The sequence below is a fragment of the Pseudophryne corroboree genome, unplaced genomic scaffold, assembly GCF_028390025.1.
Source record: "Pseudophryne corroboree isolate aPseCor3 unplaced genomic scaffold, aPseCor3.hap2 scaffold_346, whole genome shotgun sequence".
Lineage (NCBI taxonomy): Eukaryota > Metazoa > Chordata > Amphibia > Anura > Myobatrachidae > Pseudophryne > Pseudophryne corroboree.
The window spans coordinates 1-13,674 of record NW_026970009.1 but is presented as its reverse complement, the minus strand read 5'-3'; the positions used below and the strand labels follow the sequence as shown (position 1 = coordinate 13,674).

At 46.1% G+C, this 13,674-nt stretch overlaps 11 non-coding genes and 2 pseudogenes across 11 annotated transcripts; all 13 read left to right on the top strand.

The window, feature by feature from the left end:
• Positions 1–223: 223 nt before the first annotated feature.
• On the top strand, positions 224–387 carry LOC135020260 (U1 spliceosomal RNA). The gene has a single exon (XR_010217704.1). It is a non-coding gene; the product is annotated as a U1 spliceosomal RNA (small nuclear RNA).
• A 152-nt stretch (positions 388–539) lies between these two features.
• LOC135020279 (U1 spliceosomal RNA) lies at positions 540–702 on the top strand. Its single transcript, XR_010217722.1, has one exon. It is a non-coding gene; the product is annotated as a U1 spliceosomal RNA (small nuclear RNA).
• A 670-nt stretch (positions 703–1,372) lies between these two features.
• LOC135020339 (U1 spliceosomal RNA) lies at positions 1,373–1,536 on the top strand. Its single transcript, XR_010217775.1, has one exon. It is a non-coding gene; the product is annotated as a U1 spliceosomal RNA (small nuclear RNA).
• A 152-nt stretch (positions 1,537–1,688) lies between these two features.
• Positions 1,689–1,851, top strand: LOC135020304 (U1 spliceosomal RNA). The gene has a single exon (XR_010217746.1). It is a non-coding gene; the product is annotated as a U1 spliceosomal RNA (small nuclear RNA).
• Positions 1,852–2,514: 663 nt separating this feature from the next.
• LOC135020331 (U1 spliceosomal RNA) lies at positions 2,515–2,678 on the top strand. The gene has a single exon (XR_010217768.1). It is a non-coding gene; the product is annotated as a U1 spliceosomal RNA (small nuclear RNA).
• A 152-nt stretch (positions 2,679–2,830) lies between these two features.
• Positions 2,831–2,975, top strand: LOC135020307 (U1 spliceosomal RNA; annotated as a pseudogene).
• Positions 2,976–3,664: 689 nt separating this feature from the next.
• LOC135020338 (U1 spliceosomal RNA) lies at positions 3,665–3,828 on the top strand. Its single transcript, XR_010217774.1, has one exon. It is a non-coding gene; the product is annotated as a U1 spliceosomal RNA (small nuclear RNA).
• Positions 3,829–3,980: 152 nt separating this feature from the next.
• Positions 3,981–4,143, top strand: LOC135020292 (U1 spliceosomal RNA). Its single transcript, XR_010217735.1, has one exon. It is a non-coding gene; the product is annotated as a U1 spliceosomal RNA (small nuclear RNA).
• A 671-nt stretch (positions 4,144–4,814) lies between these two features.
• LOC135020322 (U1 spliceosomal RNA) lies at positions 4,815–4,978 on the top strand. The gene has a single exon (XR_010217759.1). It is a non-coding gene; the product is annotated as a U1 spliceosomal RNA (small nuclear RNA).
• Positions 4,979–5,130: 152 nt separating this feature from the next.
• On the top strand, positions 5,131–5,293 carry LOC135020277 (U1 spliceosomal RNA). The gene has a single exon (XR_010217720.1). It is a non-coding gene; the product is annotated as a U1 spliceosomal RNA (small nuclear RNA).
• Positions 5,294–5,964: 671 nt separating this feature from the next.
• Positions 5,965–6,128, top strand: LOC135020347 (U1 spliceosomal RNA). Its single transcript, XR_010217783.1, has one exon. It is a non-coding gene; the product is annotated as a U1 spliceosomal RNA (small nuclear RNA).
• A 152-nt stretch (positions 6,129–6,280) lies between these two features.
• On the top strand, positions 6,281–6,443 carry LOC135020280 (U1 spliceosomal RNA). The gene has a single exon (XR_010217723.1). It is a non-coding gene; the product is annotated as a U1 spliceosomal RNA (small nuclear RNA).
• Positions 6,444–7,114: 671 nt separating this feature from the next.
• Positions 7,115–7,246, top strand: LOC135020314 (U1 spliceosomal RNA; annotated as a pseudogene).
• Positions 7,247–13,674: the final 6,428 nt, after the last annotated feature.

Sequence of the window (13,674 nt, the reverse complement as noted above, 5' to 3'; positions counted from 1 at the left end):
CCTTCCCCCAGGAATGCTTGCACTAGTTGTTGCATTTGGTTTGTTGTTTGGGGGTGCTTCAGTATTAGGTAGCCTTCTGCCCTCCCATGTTCATCTGAAAATATGTGTTCTCCCTGCAGTTGTTGTCCCCAGATGAGAGTTCCCTTGTGCTGCCTCAGTTAAATCTCCTTTACTTGACAGAGATGTGCCTGAGCAGCGGCCCTCCCCAGCCCTATCCCAAATCATACTTATTTTGCATAGGAGATACCATGGTCATGAAGATTGTTCTCCCAGGGTGAGGTTCATTCATTGCATTCTGGGTATGCTGACCCGTATGATTTCCCCAAATGTGGGAAACTCGACTGCATTATTTGTAGTAGTGGGGGACTGTGTTTGTTCTTTCCTCTGGTCAGCTCTGGTAAAAGTCAGATTTATTTGTCTCAGATCTTCCTCTAGCCTTGTTCTTCTTTCGAGAGTTTCCTTGTGCTGCCTCAGTTGGATCTCCTTCACTTGACAGGGGGGTGCCCGAGCAGCGACCCTCCCCAGCTCTAGCCCAACTCCTACTTACCTGCCAGGTGAGATACTATGATCATGAAGGTGCTTCTCCCAGGGCAAGGCTCACCCATTGCACTCTGGGTGTGCTGCTCCTGTGATTTCCCCAAATGTGGGAAACTTGACTGCATAATTTGTGTTTCCCCTGGTCGGCTCTCGTATAATTCAGATCTCTTTGTCTCGGTCTCTCTCCAGCCTAGTTTGCTGTCTGTTTCCACTTCTCTTTTCTTGAGCCGCTCCCTTCTATGCCCTTGCGCACTATCCTGACTTCTCCCGTCTGCTTACTTTGTGCGTTCCAACGCACAATGCAAACTACAGGTAGTGCTGCAGGGCCGACGCCCTTTTACTTGCCTTACAGAGCAGCTCTGGAGCTGTTACAGTGCCCAGCTGCTGCAAGAAATCAGCTTGAATGCTTCAGGGGCTGGGGCATAGCCAACAAGAGCCCCACACCGAAGGAGGGTGGAGGTGTTTAATGCGAACTAGGGGTCATCCAAGCGCCGCAAAAGGCCGCCATGCCCTGCACGCCCCTTTTCTCTTTTCATATGCAGACGAGGGTTGAAGCCAACTTTGACTCACTGCTTGGATGACATCACCATATGCAAATCCATCTGCTGCAGGCCTTCCCCCAGGAATGCTTGCACTAGTTGTTGCATTTGGTTTGTTGTTTGGGGGTGCTTCAGTATTAGGCAGCCTTCTGCCCTCCCATGTTCACCTGATAATATGTGTTCTCCCTGGAGTTGTTGTCCCCAGATGAGAGTTCCCTTGTGCTGCCTCAGTTGAATCTCCTTTACTTGACAGAGATGTGCCTGAGCAGCGGCCCTCCCCAGCCCTATCCCAAATCATACTTATTTTGCATAGGAGATACCATGGTTATGAAGATTGTTCTCCCAGGGTGAGGTTCATTCATTGCATTCTGGGTATGCTGACCCCTGTGATTTCCCCAAATGTGGGAAACTCGACTGCATTATTTGTGGTAGTGGGGGACTGTGTTTGTGTTTTCCTCTGGTCAGCTCTGGTAAAAGTCAGATTTATTTGTCTCAGATTTTCCTCTAGCCTTGTTCTTCTTCCGAGACTTCCCTTGTGCTACCTCAGTTGGATCTCCTTCACTTGACAGGGGGGTGCCCGAGCAGCGACCATCCCCAGCTCTAGCTCCACTCCTACTTACCTGCCAGGTGAGATACTATGATCATGAAGGTGCTTCTCCCAGGGCAAGGCTCACCCATTGCACTCTGGGTGTGCTGCTCTTGTGATTTCTCCAAATGTGGGAAACTTGACTGCATAATTTGTGTTTCCCCTGGTCGGCTCTCGTATAATTCAGATCTCTTTGTCTCGGTCTCTCTCCAGCCTAGTTTGCTGTCTGTTTCCACTTCTCTTTTCTTGAGCCGCTCCCTTCTATGCCCTTGCGCACTATCCTGACTTCTCCCGTCTGCTTAATTTGTGCCTTCCAACGCACAATGCGAACTACAGGTAGTGCTGCAGGGCCTACACCCTTTTACTTGCCTTACAGAGCCGCTCTGGAGCTGTTACAGTGCCCAGCTGCTGCAAGAAATCAGCTTGAATGCTTCAGGGGCTGGGGCATAGCCAACATGAGCCCCACACCGAAGGAGGGTGGAGGTGTTTAATGCGAACTAGGGGTCATCCAAGCGCCGCAAAAGGCCGCCATGCCCTGCACGCCCCTTTTCATATGCAGACGAGGGTTGAAGCCAACTTTGACTCACTGCTTGGATGACATCACCATATGCAAATCCATCTGCTGCAGGCCTTCCCCCAGGAATGCTTGCACTAGTTGTTGCATTTGGTTTGTTGTTTGGGGGTGCTTCAGTATTAGGCAGCCTTCTGCCCTCCCATGTTCACCTGATAATATGTGTTCTCCCTGGAGTTGTTGTCCCCAGATGAGAGTTCCCTTGTGCTGCCTCAGTTGAATCTCCTTTACTTGACAGAGATGTGCCTGAGCAGCGGCCCTCCCCAGCCCTATCCCAAATCATACTTATTTTGCATAGGAGATACCATGGTCATGAAGATTGTTCTCCCAGGGTGAGGTTCATTCATTGCATTCTGGGTATGCTGACCCCTGTGATTTCCCCAAATGTGGGAAACTCGACTGCATTATTTGTGGTAGTGGGGGACTGTGTTTGTGTTTTCCTCTGGTCAGCTCTGGTAAAAGTCAGATTTATTTGTCTCAGATTTTCCTCTAGCCTTGTTCTTCTTCCGAGACTTCCCTTGTGCTACCTCAGTTGGATCTCCTTCACTTGACAGGGGGGTGCCCGAGCAGCGACCATCCCCAGCTCTAGCTCCACTCCTACTTACCTGCCAGGTGAGATACTATGATCATGAAGGTGCTTCTCCCAGGGCAAGGCTCACCCATTGCACTCTGGGTGTGCTGCTCTTGTGATTTCTCCAAATGTGGGAAACTTGACTGCATAATTTGTGTTCCCCTGGTCAGCTCTCGTATAATTCAGATCTCTTTGTCTCGGTCTCTCTCCAGCCTAGTTTGCTGTCTGTTTCCACTTCTCTTTTCTTGAGCCGCTCCCTTCTATGCCCTTGCGCACTATCCTGACTTCTCCCGTCTGCTTAATTTGTGCCTTCCAACGCACAATGCGAACTGCAGGTAGTGCTGCAGGGCCTACACCCTTTTACTTGCCTTACAGAGCCGCTCTGGAGCTGTTACAGTGCCCAGCTGCTGCAAGAAATCAGCTTGAATGCTTCAGGGGCTGGGGCATAGCCAACATGAGCCCCACACACCGAAGGAGGGTGGAGGTGTTTAATGCGAACTAGGGGTCATCCAAGCGCCGCAAAAGGCTGCAATGCCCTGCACGCCCCTTTTCTCTTTTCATATGCAGACGAGGGTTGAGGCAAACTTTGACCCACTGCTTGGATGACATCACCATATGCAAATCCATCTGCTGCAGGCCTTCCCCCAGGAATGCTTGCACAAGTTGTTGCATTTGGTTTGTTGTTTGGGGGTGCTTCAGTATTAGGCAACCTTCTGCCCTCCCATGTTCATCTGAAAATATGTGTTCTCCCTGGAGTTGTTGTCCCCAGATGAGAGTTCCCTTGTGCTGCCTCAGTTGAATCTCCTTTACTTGACAGAGATGTGCCTGAGCAGCGGCCCTCCCCAGCCCTATCCCAAATCATACTTATTTTGCATAGGAGATACCATGGTCATGAAGATTGTTCTCCCAGGGTGAGGTTCAGTCATTGCTTTCTGGGTATGCTGACCCCTGTGATTTCCCCAAATGTGGGAAACTCGACTGCATTATTTGTGGTAGTGGGGGACTGTGTTTGTGCTTTCCTCTGGTCAGCTCTGGTAAAAGTCAGATTTCTTTGTCTCAGATCTTCCTCTAGCCTTGTTCTTCTTCCGAGACTTCCCTTGTGCTGCCTCAGTTGGATCTCCTTCACTTGACAGGGGGGTGCCCGAGCAACGCCCCTTCCCAGCTCTAGCTCCACTCCTGCTTACCTGCCAGGTGAGATACTATGATCAGGAAGGTACTTCTCCCAGGGCAAGGCTCACCCATTGCACTCTGGGTGTGCTGCTCCTGTGATTTCCCCAAATGTGGGACACTTGACTGCATAATTTGTGTTTCCTCTGGTCGGCTCTCGTATAATTCAGATCTCTTTGTCTCAGGTCTCTCTCCAGCCTAGTTTGCTGTCTGTTTCCACTTCTCTTTTTTTGAGCCGCTCCCTTTTATGCCCTTGCGCACTATCCTGACTTCTCCCGTCTGCTTACTTTGTGCCTTCCAACGCACAATGCAAACTACAGGTAGTGCTGCAGGGCCCACGCCCTTTTACTTGCCTTACAGAGCCGCTCTGGAGCTGTTACAGTGCCCAGCTGCTGCACGAAATCAGCTTGAATGCTTCAGGGGCTGGGGCATAGCCAACATGAGCCCCACACCGAAGGAGGGTGGAGGTGTTTAATGCGAACTAGGGGTCATCCAAGCGCCGCAAAAGGCCGCCGTGCCCTGCACGCCCCTTTTCTCTTTTCATATGCAGACGAGGGTTGAAGCCAACTTTGACTCACTGCTTGGATGACATCACCATATGCAAATCCATCTGCTGCAGGCCTTCCCCCAGGAATGCTTGCACTAGTTGTTGCATTTGGTTTGTTGTTTGGTGGTGCTTCAGTATTAGGCAGCCTTCTGCCCTCCCATGTTCATCTGAAAATATGTGTTCTCCCTGGAGTTGTTGTCCCCAGATGAGAGTTCCCTTGTGCTGCCTCAGTTGAATCTCCTTTACTTGACAGAGATGTGCCTGAGCAGTGGCCCTCCCCAGCCCTATCCCAAATCATACTTATTTTGCATAGGAGATACCATGGTCATGAAGATTGTTCTCCCAGGGTGAGGTTCATTCATTGCATTCTGGGTATGCTGACCCCTGTGATTTCCCCAAATGTGGGAAACTCGACTGCATTATTTGTGGTAGTGGGGGACTGTGTTTGTGCTTTCCTCTGGTCAGCTCTGGTAAAAGTCAGATTTATTTGTCTCAGATTTTCCTCTAGCCTTGTTCTTCTTTCGAGAGTTCCCTTGTGCTGCCTCAGTTGGATCTCCTTCACTTGACAGGGGGGTGCCCGAGCAGCGACCCTCCCCAGCTCTAGCCCAACTCCTACTTACCTGCCAGGTGAGATACTATGATCATGAAGGTGCTTCTCCCAGGGCAAGGCTCACCCATTGCACTCTGGGTGTGCTGCTCCTGTAATTTCCCCAAATGTGGGAAACTTGACTGCATAATTTGTGTTTCCCCTGGTCGGCTCTCGTATAATTCAGATCTCTTTGTCTCAGGTCTCTCTCCAGCCTAGTTTGCTGTCTGTTTCCACTTCTCTTTTCTTGAGCCGCTCCCTTCTATGCCCTTACGCACTATCCTGACTTCTCCCGTCTGCTTACTTTGTGCCTTCCAACGCACAATGCGAACTACAGGTAGTGCTGCAGGTCCCACACCCTTTTATTTGCCTTACAGAGCAGCTCTGGAGCTGTTACAGTGCCCAGCTGCTGCAAGAAATCAGCTTGAATGCTTCAGGGGCTGGGGCATAGCCAACATGAGCCCCACACCGAAGGAGGGTGGAGGTGTTTAATGCGAACTAGGGGTCATCCAAGCGCCGCAAAAGGCTGCCATGCCCTGCACGACCCTTTTCTCTTTTCATATGCAGACGAGGGTTGAAGCCAACTTTGACCCACTGCTTGGATGACATCACCATATGCAAATCCATCTGCTGCAGGCCTTCCCCCAGGAATGCTTGCACTAGTTGTTGCATTTGGTTTGTTGTTTGGGGGTGCTTCAGTATTAGGTAGCCTTCTGCCCTCCCATGTTCATCTGAAAATATGTGTTCTCCCTGCAGTTGTTGTCCCCAGATGAGAGTTCCCTTGTGCTGCCTCAGTTGAATCTCCTTTACTTGACAGAGATGTGCCTGAGCAGCGGCCCTCCCCAGCCCTATCCCAAATCATACTTATTTTGCATAGGAGATACCATGGTCATGAAGATTGTTCTCCCAGGGTGAGGTTCATTCATTGCATTCTGGGTATGCTGACCCGTATGATTTCCCCAAATGTGGGAAACTCGACTGCATTATTTGTGGTAGTGGGGGACTGTGTTTGTTCTTTCCTCTGGTCAGCTCTGGTAAAAGTCAGATTTCTTTGTCTCAGATCTTCCTCTAGCCTTGTTCTTCTTTCGAGAGTTTCCTTGTGCTGCCTCAGTTGGATCTCCTTCACTTGACAGGGGGGTGCCCGAGCAGCGACCCTCCCCAGCTCTAGCCCAACTCCTACTTACCTGCCAGGTGAGATACTATGATCATGAAGGTGCTTCTCCCAGGGCAAGGCTCACCCATTGCACTCTGGGTGTGCTGCTCCTGTGATTTCCCCAAATGTGGGAAACTTGACTGCATAATTTGTGTTTCCCCTGGTCGGCTCTCGTATAATTCAGATCTCTTTGTCTCAGGTCTCTCTCCAGCCTAGTTTGCTGTCTGTTTCCACTTCTCTTTTCTTGAGCCGCTCCCTTCTATGCCCTTGCGCACTATCCTGACTTCTCCCGTCTGCTTAATTTGTGCCTTCCAACGCACAATGCGAACTACAGGTAGTGCTGCAGGGCCCACACCCTTTTACTTGCCTTACAGAGCAGCTCTGGAGCTGTTACAGTGCCCAGCTGCTGCAAGAAATCAGCTTGAATGCTTCAGGGGCTGGGGCATAGCCAACATGAGCCCCACACCGAAGGAGGGTGGAGGTGTTTAATGCGAACTAGGGGTCATCCAAGCGCCGCAAAAGGCCGCCATGCCCTGCACGCCCCTTTTCTCTTTTCATATGCAGACGAGGGTTGAAGCCAACTTTGACTCACTGCTTGGATGACATCACCATATGCAAATCCATCTGCTGCAGGCCTTCCCCCAGGAATGCTTGCACTAGTTGTTGCATTTGGTTTGTTGTTTGGGGGTGCTTCAGTATTAGGCAGCCTTCTGCCCTCCCATGTTCATCTGAAAATATGTGTTCTCCCTGGAGTTGTTGTCCCCAGATGAGAGTTCCCTTGTGCTGCCTCAGTTGAATCTCCTTTACTTGACAGAGATGTGCCTGAGCAGCGGCCCTCCCCAGCCCTATCCCAAATCATACTTATTTTGCATAGGAGATACCATTGTCATGAAGATTGTTCTCCCAGGGTGAGGTTCATTCATTGCATTCTGGGTATGCTGACCCCTGTGATTAACCCAAATGTGGGAAACTCGACTGCATTATTTAGCCCTGAATTTTCCAATGCGTAGCTCTTTGCAAAAGAGAGATATTGGCAAGGAAAAGCTGTCTTGTACCTTTGCATTTTTCTCCCAAACGAAGGACACTAGAAAGAAAATTTTAATGCCTCCTGTTAAGCCATCATCTACATGGCATAGCCCTGAATTTTCCAATGCGCAGCTCTCTGCAAAAGAGAGATATTGGCAAGGAAAAGCTGTCTTGTACCTTTGCATTTTTCTCCCAAATGAAGGACACTAGAAAGAAAATTTTAAAGCCTCCTGTTAAGCCATCATCTACATGGCATAGCCCTGAATGTTCCAATGCGCAGCTCTCTGCAAAAGAGAGATATTGGCAAGGAAAAGCTGTCTTGTACCATTGGATTTTTCTCCCAAACGAAGGACACTAGAATGAAAATTTTAAAGCCTCCTGTTAGTGCTTCATCTATACGGTATAGCCCTGAATTTTCCAATGCGTAGCTCTTTGCAAAAGAGAGATATTGGCAAGGAAAAGCTGTCTTGTACCTTTGCATTTTTCTCCCAAACGAAGGACACTAGAAAGAAAATTTTAAAGCCTCCTGTTAGGCCATCATCTACACGGCATAGCCCTGAATTTTCCAATGCGCAGCTCTTTGCAGCTCTTTGGCAAGGAAAAGCTGTCTTGTACCATTGGATTTTTCTCCCAATCGAAGGACACTAGAATGAAAATTTTAAAGCCTCCTGTTAGTGCTTCATCTACACGGCATAGCCCTGAATTTTCCAATGTGCAGCTCTTTGCAAAAGAGAGATATTGGCAAGGTAAAGCTGTCTTGTACCTTTGCATTTTTCTCCCAAACGAAGGACTCTAGAAAGAAAATTTTAAAGCCTCCTGTTAGGACATCATCTACACGGCATAGCCCTGAATTTTCCAATGCGCAGCTCTTTGCAAAAGAGAGATATTAGCAAGGAAAAGCTGTCTTGTACCTTTGCATTTTTCTCCCAAACGAAGGACACTAGAAAGAAAATTTTAAAGCCTCCTGTTAGGCCATCATCTACACGGCATAGCCCTGAATTTTCCAATGCGCAGCTCTTTGCAAAAGAGAGATATTGGCAAGGAAAAGCTGTCTTGTACCTTTGCATTTTTCTCCCAAACGAAGGACACTAGAAAGAAAATTTTAAAGCCTCCTGTTAGGACATCATCTACACGGCATAGCCCTGAATTTTCCAATGCGCAGCTCTTTGCAAAAGAGAGATATTGGCAAGGAAAAGCTGTCTTGTACCTTTGCATTTTTCTCCCAAACGAAGAACACTAGAAAGAAAATTTTAAAGCCTCCTGTTAGGCCATCATCTACACGGCATAGCCCTGAATTTTCCAATGCGTAGCTCTTTGCAAAAGAGAGATATTGGCAAGGAAAAGCTGTCTTGTACCTTTGCATTTTTCTCCCAAACGAAGGACACTAGAAAGAAAATTTTAAAGCCTCCTGTTAGGCCATCATCTACACGGCATAGCCCTGAATTTTCCAATGAGTAGCTCTTTGCAAAAGAGAGATATTGGCAAGGAAAAGCTGTCTTGTACCTTTGCATTTTTCTCCCAAACGAAGGACACTAGAAAGAAAATTTTAAAGCCTCCTGTTAGGACATCATCTACACGGCATAGCCCTGAATTTTCCAATGCGCAGCTCTTTGCAAAAGAGAGATATTGGCAAGGAAAAGCTGTCTTGTACCTTTGCATTTTTCTCCCAAACGAAGGACACTAGAAAGAAAATTTTAAAGCCTCCTGTTAGGCCATCATCTACACGGCATAGCCCTGAATTTTCCAATGCGCAGCTCTTTGCAAAAGAGAGATATTGGCAAGGAAAAGCTGTCTTGTACCTTTGCATTTTTCTCCCAAACGAAGGACACTAGAAAGAAAATTTTAAAGCCTCCTGTTAGGACATCATCTACACGGCATAGCCCTGAATTTTCCAATGCGCAGCTCTTTGCAAAAGAGAGATATTGGCAAGGAAAAGCTGTCTTGTACCTTTGCATTTTTCTCCCAAACGAAGGACACTAGAAAGAAAATTTTAAAGCCTCCTGTTAGGCCATCATCTACACGGCATAGCCCTGAATTTTCCAATGCGCAGCTCTTTGCAAAAGAGAGATATTGGCAAGGAAAAGCTGTCTTGTACCTTTGCATTTTTCTCCCAAACGAAGGACACTAGAAAGAAAATTTTAAAGCCTCCTGTTAGGCCATCATCTACACGGCATAGCCCTGAATTTTCCAATGCGCAGCTCTTTGCAAAAGAGAGATATTGGCAAGGAAAAGCTGTCTTGTACCTTTGCATTTTTCTCCCAAACGAAGAACACTAGAAAGAAAATTTTAAAGCCTCCTGTTAGGCCATCATCTACACGGCATAGCCCTGAATTTTCCAATCCGCAGCTCTTTGCAAAAGAGAGATATTGGCAAGGAAAAGCTGTCTTGTACCTTTGCATTTTTCTCCCAAACGAAGGACACTAGAAAGAAAATTCTAAAGCCTCCTGTTAGGACATCATCTACACGGCATAGCCCTGAATTTTCCAATGCGCAGCTCTTTGCAAAAGAGAGATATTGGCAAGGAAAAGCTGTCTTGTACCTTTGCATTTTTCTCCCAAACGAAGGACACTAGAAAGAAAATTTTAAAGCCTCCTGTTAGGCCATCATCTACACGGCATAGCCCTGAATTTTCCAATGCGCAGCTCTTTGCAAAAGAGAGATATTGGCAAGGAAAAGCTGTCTTGTACCTTTGCATTTTTCTCCCAAACGAAGGACACTAGAAAGAAAATTTTAAAGCCACCTGTTAGGACATCATCTACACGGCATAGCCCTGAATTTTCCAATGCGCAGCTCTTTGCAAAAGAGAGATATTGGCAAGGAAAAGCTGTCTTGTACCTTTGCATTTTTCTCCCAAACGAAGGACAATAGAAAGAAAATTTTAAAGCCTCCTGTTAGGCCATCATCTACACGGCATAGCCCTGAATTTTCCAATGCGCAGCTCTTTGCAAAAGAGAGATATTGGCAAGGAAAAGCTGTCTTGTACCTTTGCATTTTTCTCCCAAACGAAGGACACTAGAAATTTTTTTTTAAAGCCTCCTGTTAGGACATCATCTACACGGCATAGCCCTGAATTTTCCAATGCGCAGCTCTTTGCAAAAGAGAGATATTGGCAAGGAAAAGCTGTCTTGTACCTTTGCATTTTTCTCCCAAACGAAGGACACTAGAAAGAAAATTTTAAAGCCTCCTGTTAGGCCATCATCTACACTGCATAGCCCTGAATTTTCCAATGCGCAGCTCTTTGCAAAAGAGAGATATTGGCAAGGAAAAGCTGTCTTGTACCTTTGCATTTTTCTCCCAAACGAAGGACACTAGAAAGAAAATTTTAAAGCCTCCTGTTAGGACATCATCTACACGGCATAGCCCTGAATTTTCCAATGCGCAGCTCTTTGCAAAAGAGAGATATTGGCAAGGAAAAGCTGTCTTGTACCTTTGCATTTTTCTCCCAAACGAAGGACACTAGAAAGAAAATTTTAAAGCCTCCTGTTAGGCCATCATCTACACGGCATAGCCCTGAATTTTCCAATGCGCAGCTCTTTGCAAAAGAGAGATATTGGCAAGGAAAAGCTGTCTTGTACCTTTGCATTTTTCTCCCAAACGAAGGACACTAGAAAGAAAATTTTAAAGCCTCCTGTTAGGCCATCATCTACACGGCATAGCCCTGAATTTTCCAATGCGCAGCTCTTTGCAAAAGAGAGATATTGGCAAGGAAAAGCTGTCTTGTACCTTTGCATTTTTCTCCCAAACGAAGAACACTAGAAAGAAAATTTTAAAGCCTCCTGTTAGGCCATCATCTACACGGCATAGCCCTGAATTTTCCAATCCGCAGCTCTTTGCAAAAGAGAGATATTGGCAAGGAAAAGCTGTCTTGTACCTTTGCATTTTTCTCCCAAACGAAGGACACTAGAAAGAAAATTCTAAAGCCTCCTGTTAGGACATCATCTACACGGCATAGCCCTGAATTTTCCAATGCGCAGCTCTTTGCAAAAGAGAGATATTGGCAAGGAAAAGCTGTCTTGTACCTTTGCATTTTTCTCCCAAACGAAGGACACTAGAAAGAAAATTTTAAAGCCTCCTGTTAGGCCATCATCTACACGGCATAGCCCTGAATTTTCCAATGCGCAGCTCTTTGCAAAAGAGAGATATTGGCAAGGAAAAGCTGTCTTGTACCTTTGCATTTTTCTCCCAAACGAAGGACACTAGAAAGAAAATTTTAAAGCCTCCTGTTAGGACATCATCTACACGGCATAGCCCTGAATTTTCCAATGCGCAGCTCTTTGCAAAAGAGAGATATTGGCAAGGAAAAGCTGTCTTGTACCTTTGCATTTTTCTCCCAAACGAAGGACAATAGAAAGAAAATTTTAAAGCCTCCTGTTAGGCCATCATCTACACGGCATAGCCCTGAATTTTCCAATGCGCAGCTCTTTGCAAAAGAGAGATATTGGCAAGGAAAAGCTGTCTTGTACCTTTGCATTTTTCTCCCAAACGAAGGACACTAGAATTTTTTTTTTAAAGCCTCCTGTTAGGACATCATCTACACGGCATAGCCCTGAATTTTCCAATGCGCAGCTCTTTGCAAAAGAGAGATATTGGCAAGGAAAAGCTGTCTTGTACCTTTGCATTTTTCTCCCAAACGAAGGACACTAGAAAGAAAATTTTAAAGCCTCCTGTTAGGCCATCATCTACACTGCATAGCCCTGAATTTTCCAATGCGCAGCTCTTTGCAAAAGAGAGATATTGGCAAGGAAAAGCTGTCTTGTACCTTTGCATTTTTCTCCCAAACGAAGGACACTAGAAAGAAAATTTTAAAGCCTCCTGTTAGGACATCATCTACACGGCATAGCCCTGAATTTTCCAATGCGCAGCTCTTTGCAAAAGAGAGATATTGGCAAGGAAAAGCTGTCTTGTACCTTTGCATTTTTCTCCCAAACGAAGGACACTAGAAAGAAAATTTTAAAGCCTCCTGTTAGGCCATCATCTACACGGCATAGCCCTGAATTTTCCAATGCGCAGCTCTTTGCAAAAGAGAGATATTGGCAAGGAAAAGCTGTCTTGTACCATTGGATTTTTCTCCCAAACGAAGGACACTAGAATGAAAATTTTAAAGCCTCCTGTTAGTGCTTCATCTACACGGTATAGCCCTGAATTTTCCAATGCGTAGCTCTTTGCAAAAGAGAGATATTGGCAAGGAAAAGCTGTCTTGTACCTTTGCATTTTTCTCCCAAACGAAGGACACTAGAAAGAAAATTTTAAAGCCTCCTGTTAGGCCATCATCTACACGGCATAGCCCTGAATTTTCCAATGAGTAGTTCTTTGCAAAAGAGAGATATTGGCAAGGAAAAGCTGTCTTGTACCTTTGCATTTTTCTCCCAAACGAAGGACACTAGAAAGAAAATTTTAAAGCCTCCTGTTAGGCCATCATCTACACGGCATAGCCCTGAATTTTCCAATGCGCAGCTCTTTGCAAAAGAGAGATATTGGCAAGGAAAAGCTGTCTTGTACCTTTGCATTTTTCTCCCAAACGAAGGACACTAGAAAGAAAATTTTAAAGCCTCCTGTTAGGCCATCATCTACACGGCATAGCCCTGAATTTTCCAATGCGCAGCTCTTTGCAAAAGAGAGATATTGGCAAGGAAAAGCTGTCTTGTACCTTTGCATTTTTCTCCCAAACGAAGAACACTAGAAAGAAAATTCTAAAGCCTCCTGTTAGGACATCATCTACACGGCATAGCCCTGAATTTTCCAATCCGCAGCTCTTTGCAAAAGAGAGATATTGGCAAGGAAAAGCTGTCTTGTACCTTTGCATTTTTCTCCCAAACGAAGGACACTAGAAAGAAAATTTTAAAGCCTCCTGTTAGGCCATCATCTACACGGCATAGCCCTGAATTTTCCAATGCGCAGCTCTTTGCAAAAGAGAGATATTGGCAAGGAAAAGCTGTCTTGTACCTTTGCATTTTTCTCCCAAACGAAGGACACTAGAAAGAAAATTTTAAAGCCTCCTGTTAGGACATCATCTACACGGCATAGCCCTGAATTTTCCAATGCGCAGCTCTTTGCAAAAGAGAGATATTGGCAAGGAAAAGCTGTCTTGTACCTTTGCATTTTTCTCCCAAACGAAGGACAATAGAAAGAAAATTTTAAAGCCTCCTGTTAGGCGATCATCTACACGGCATAGCCCTGAATTTTCCAATGCGCAGCTCTTTGCAAAAGAGATATTGGCAAGGAAAAGCTGTCTTGTACCTTTGCATTTTTCTCCCAAACGAAGGACACTAGAAAATTTTTTTTAAAGCCTCCTGTTAGGACATCATCTACACGGCATAGCCCTGAATTTTCCAATGCGCAGCTCTTTGCAAAAGAGAGATATTGGCAAGGAAAAGCTGTCTTGTACCTTTGC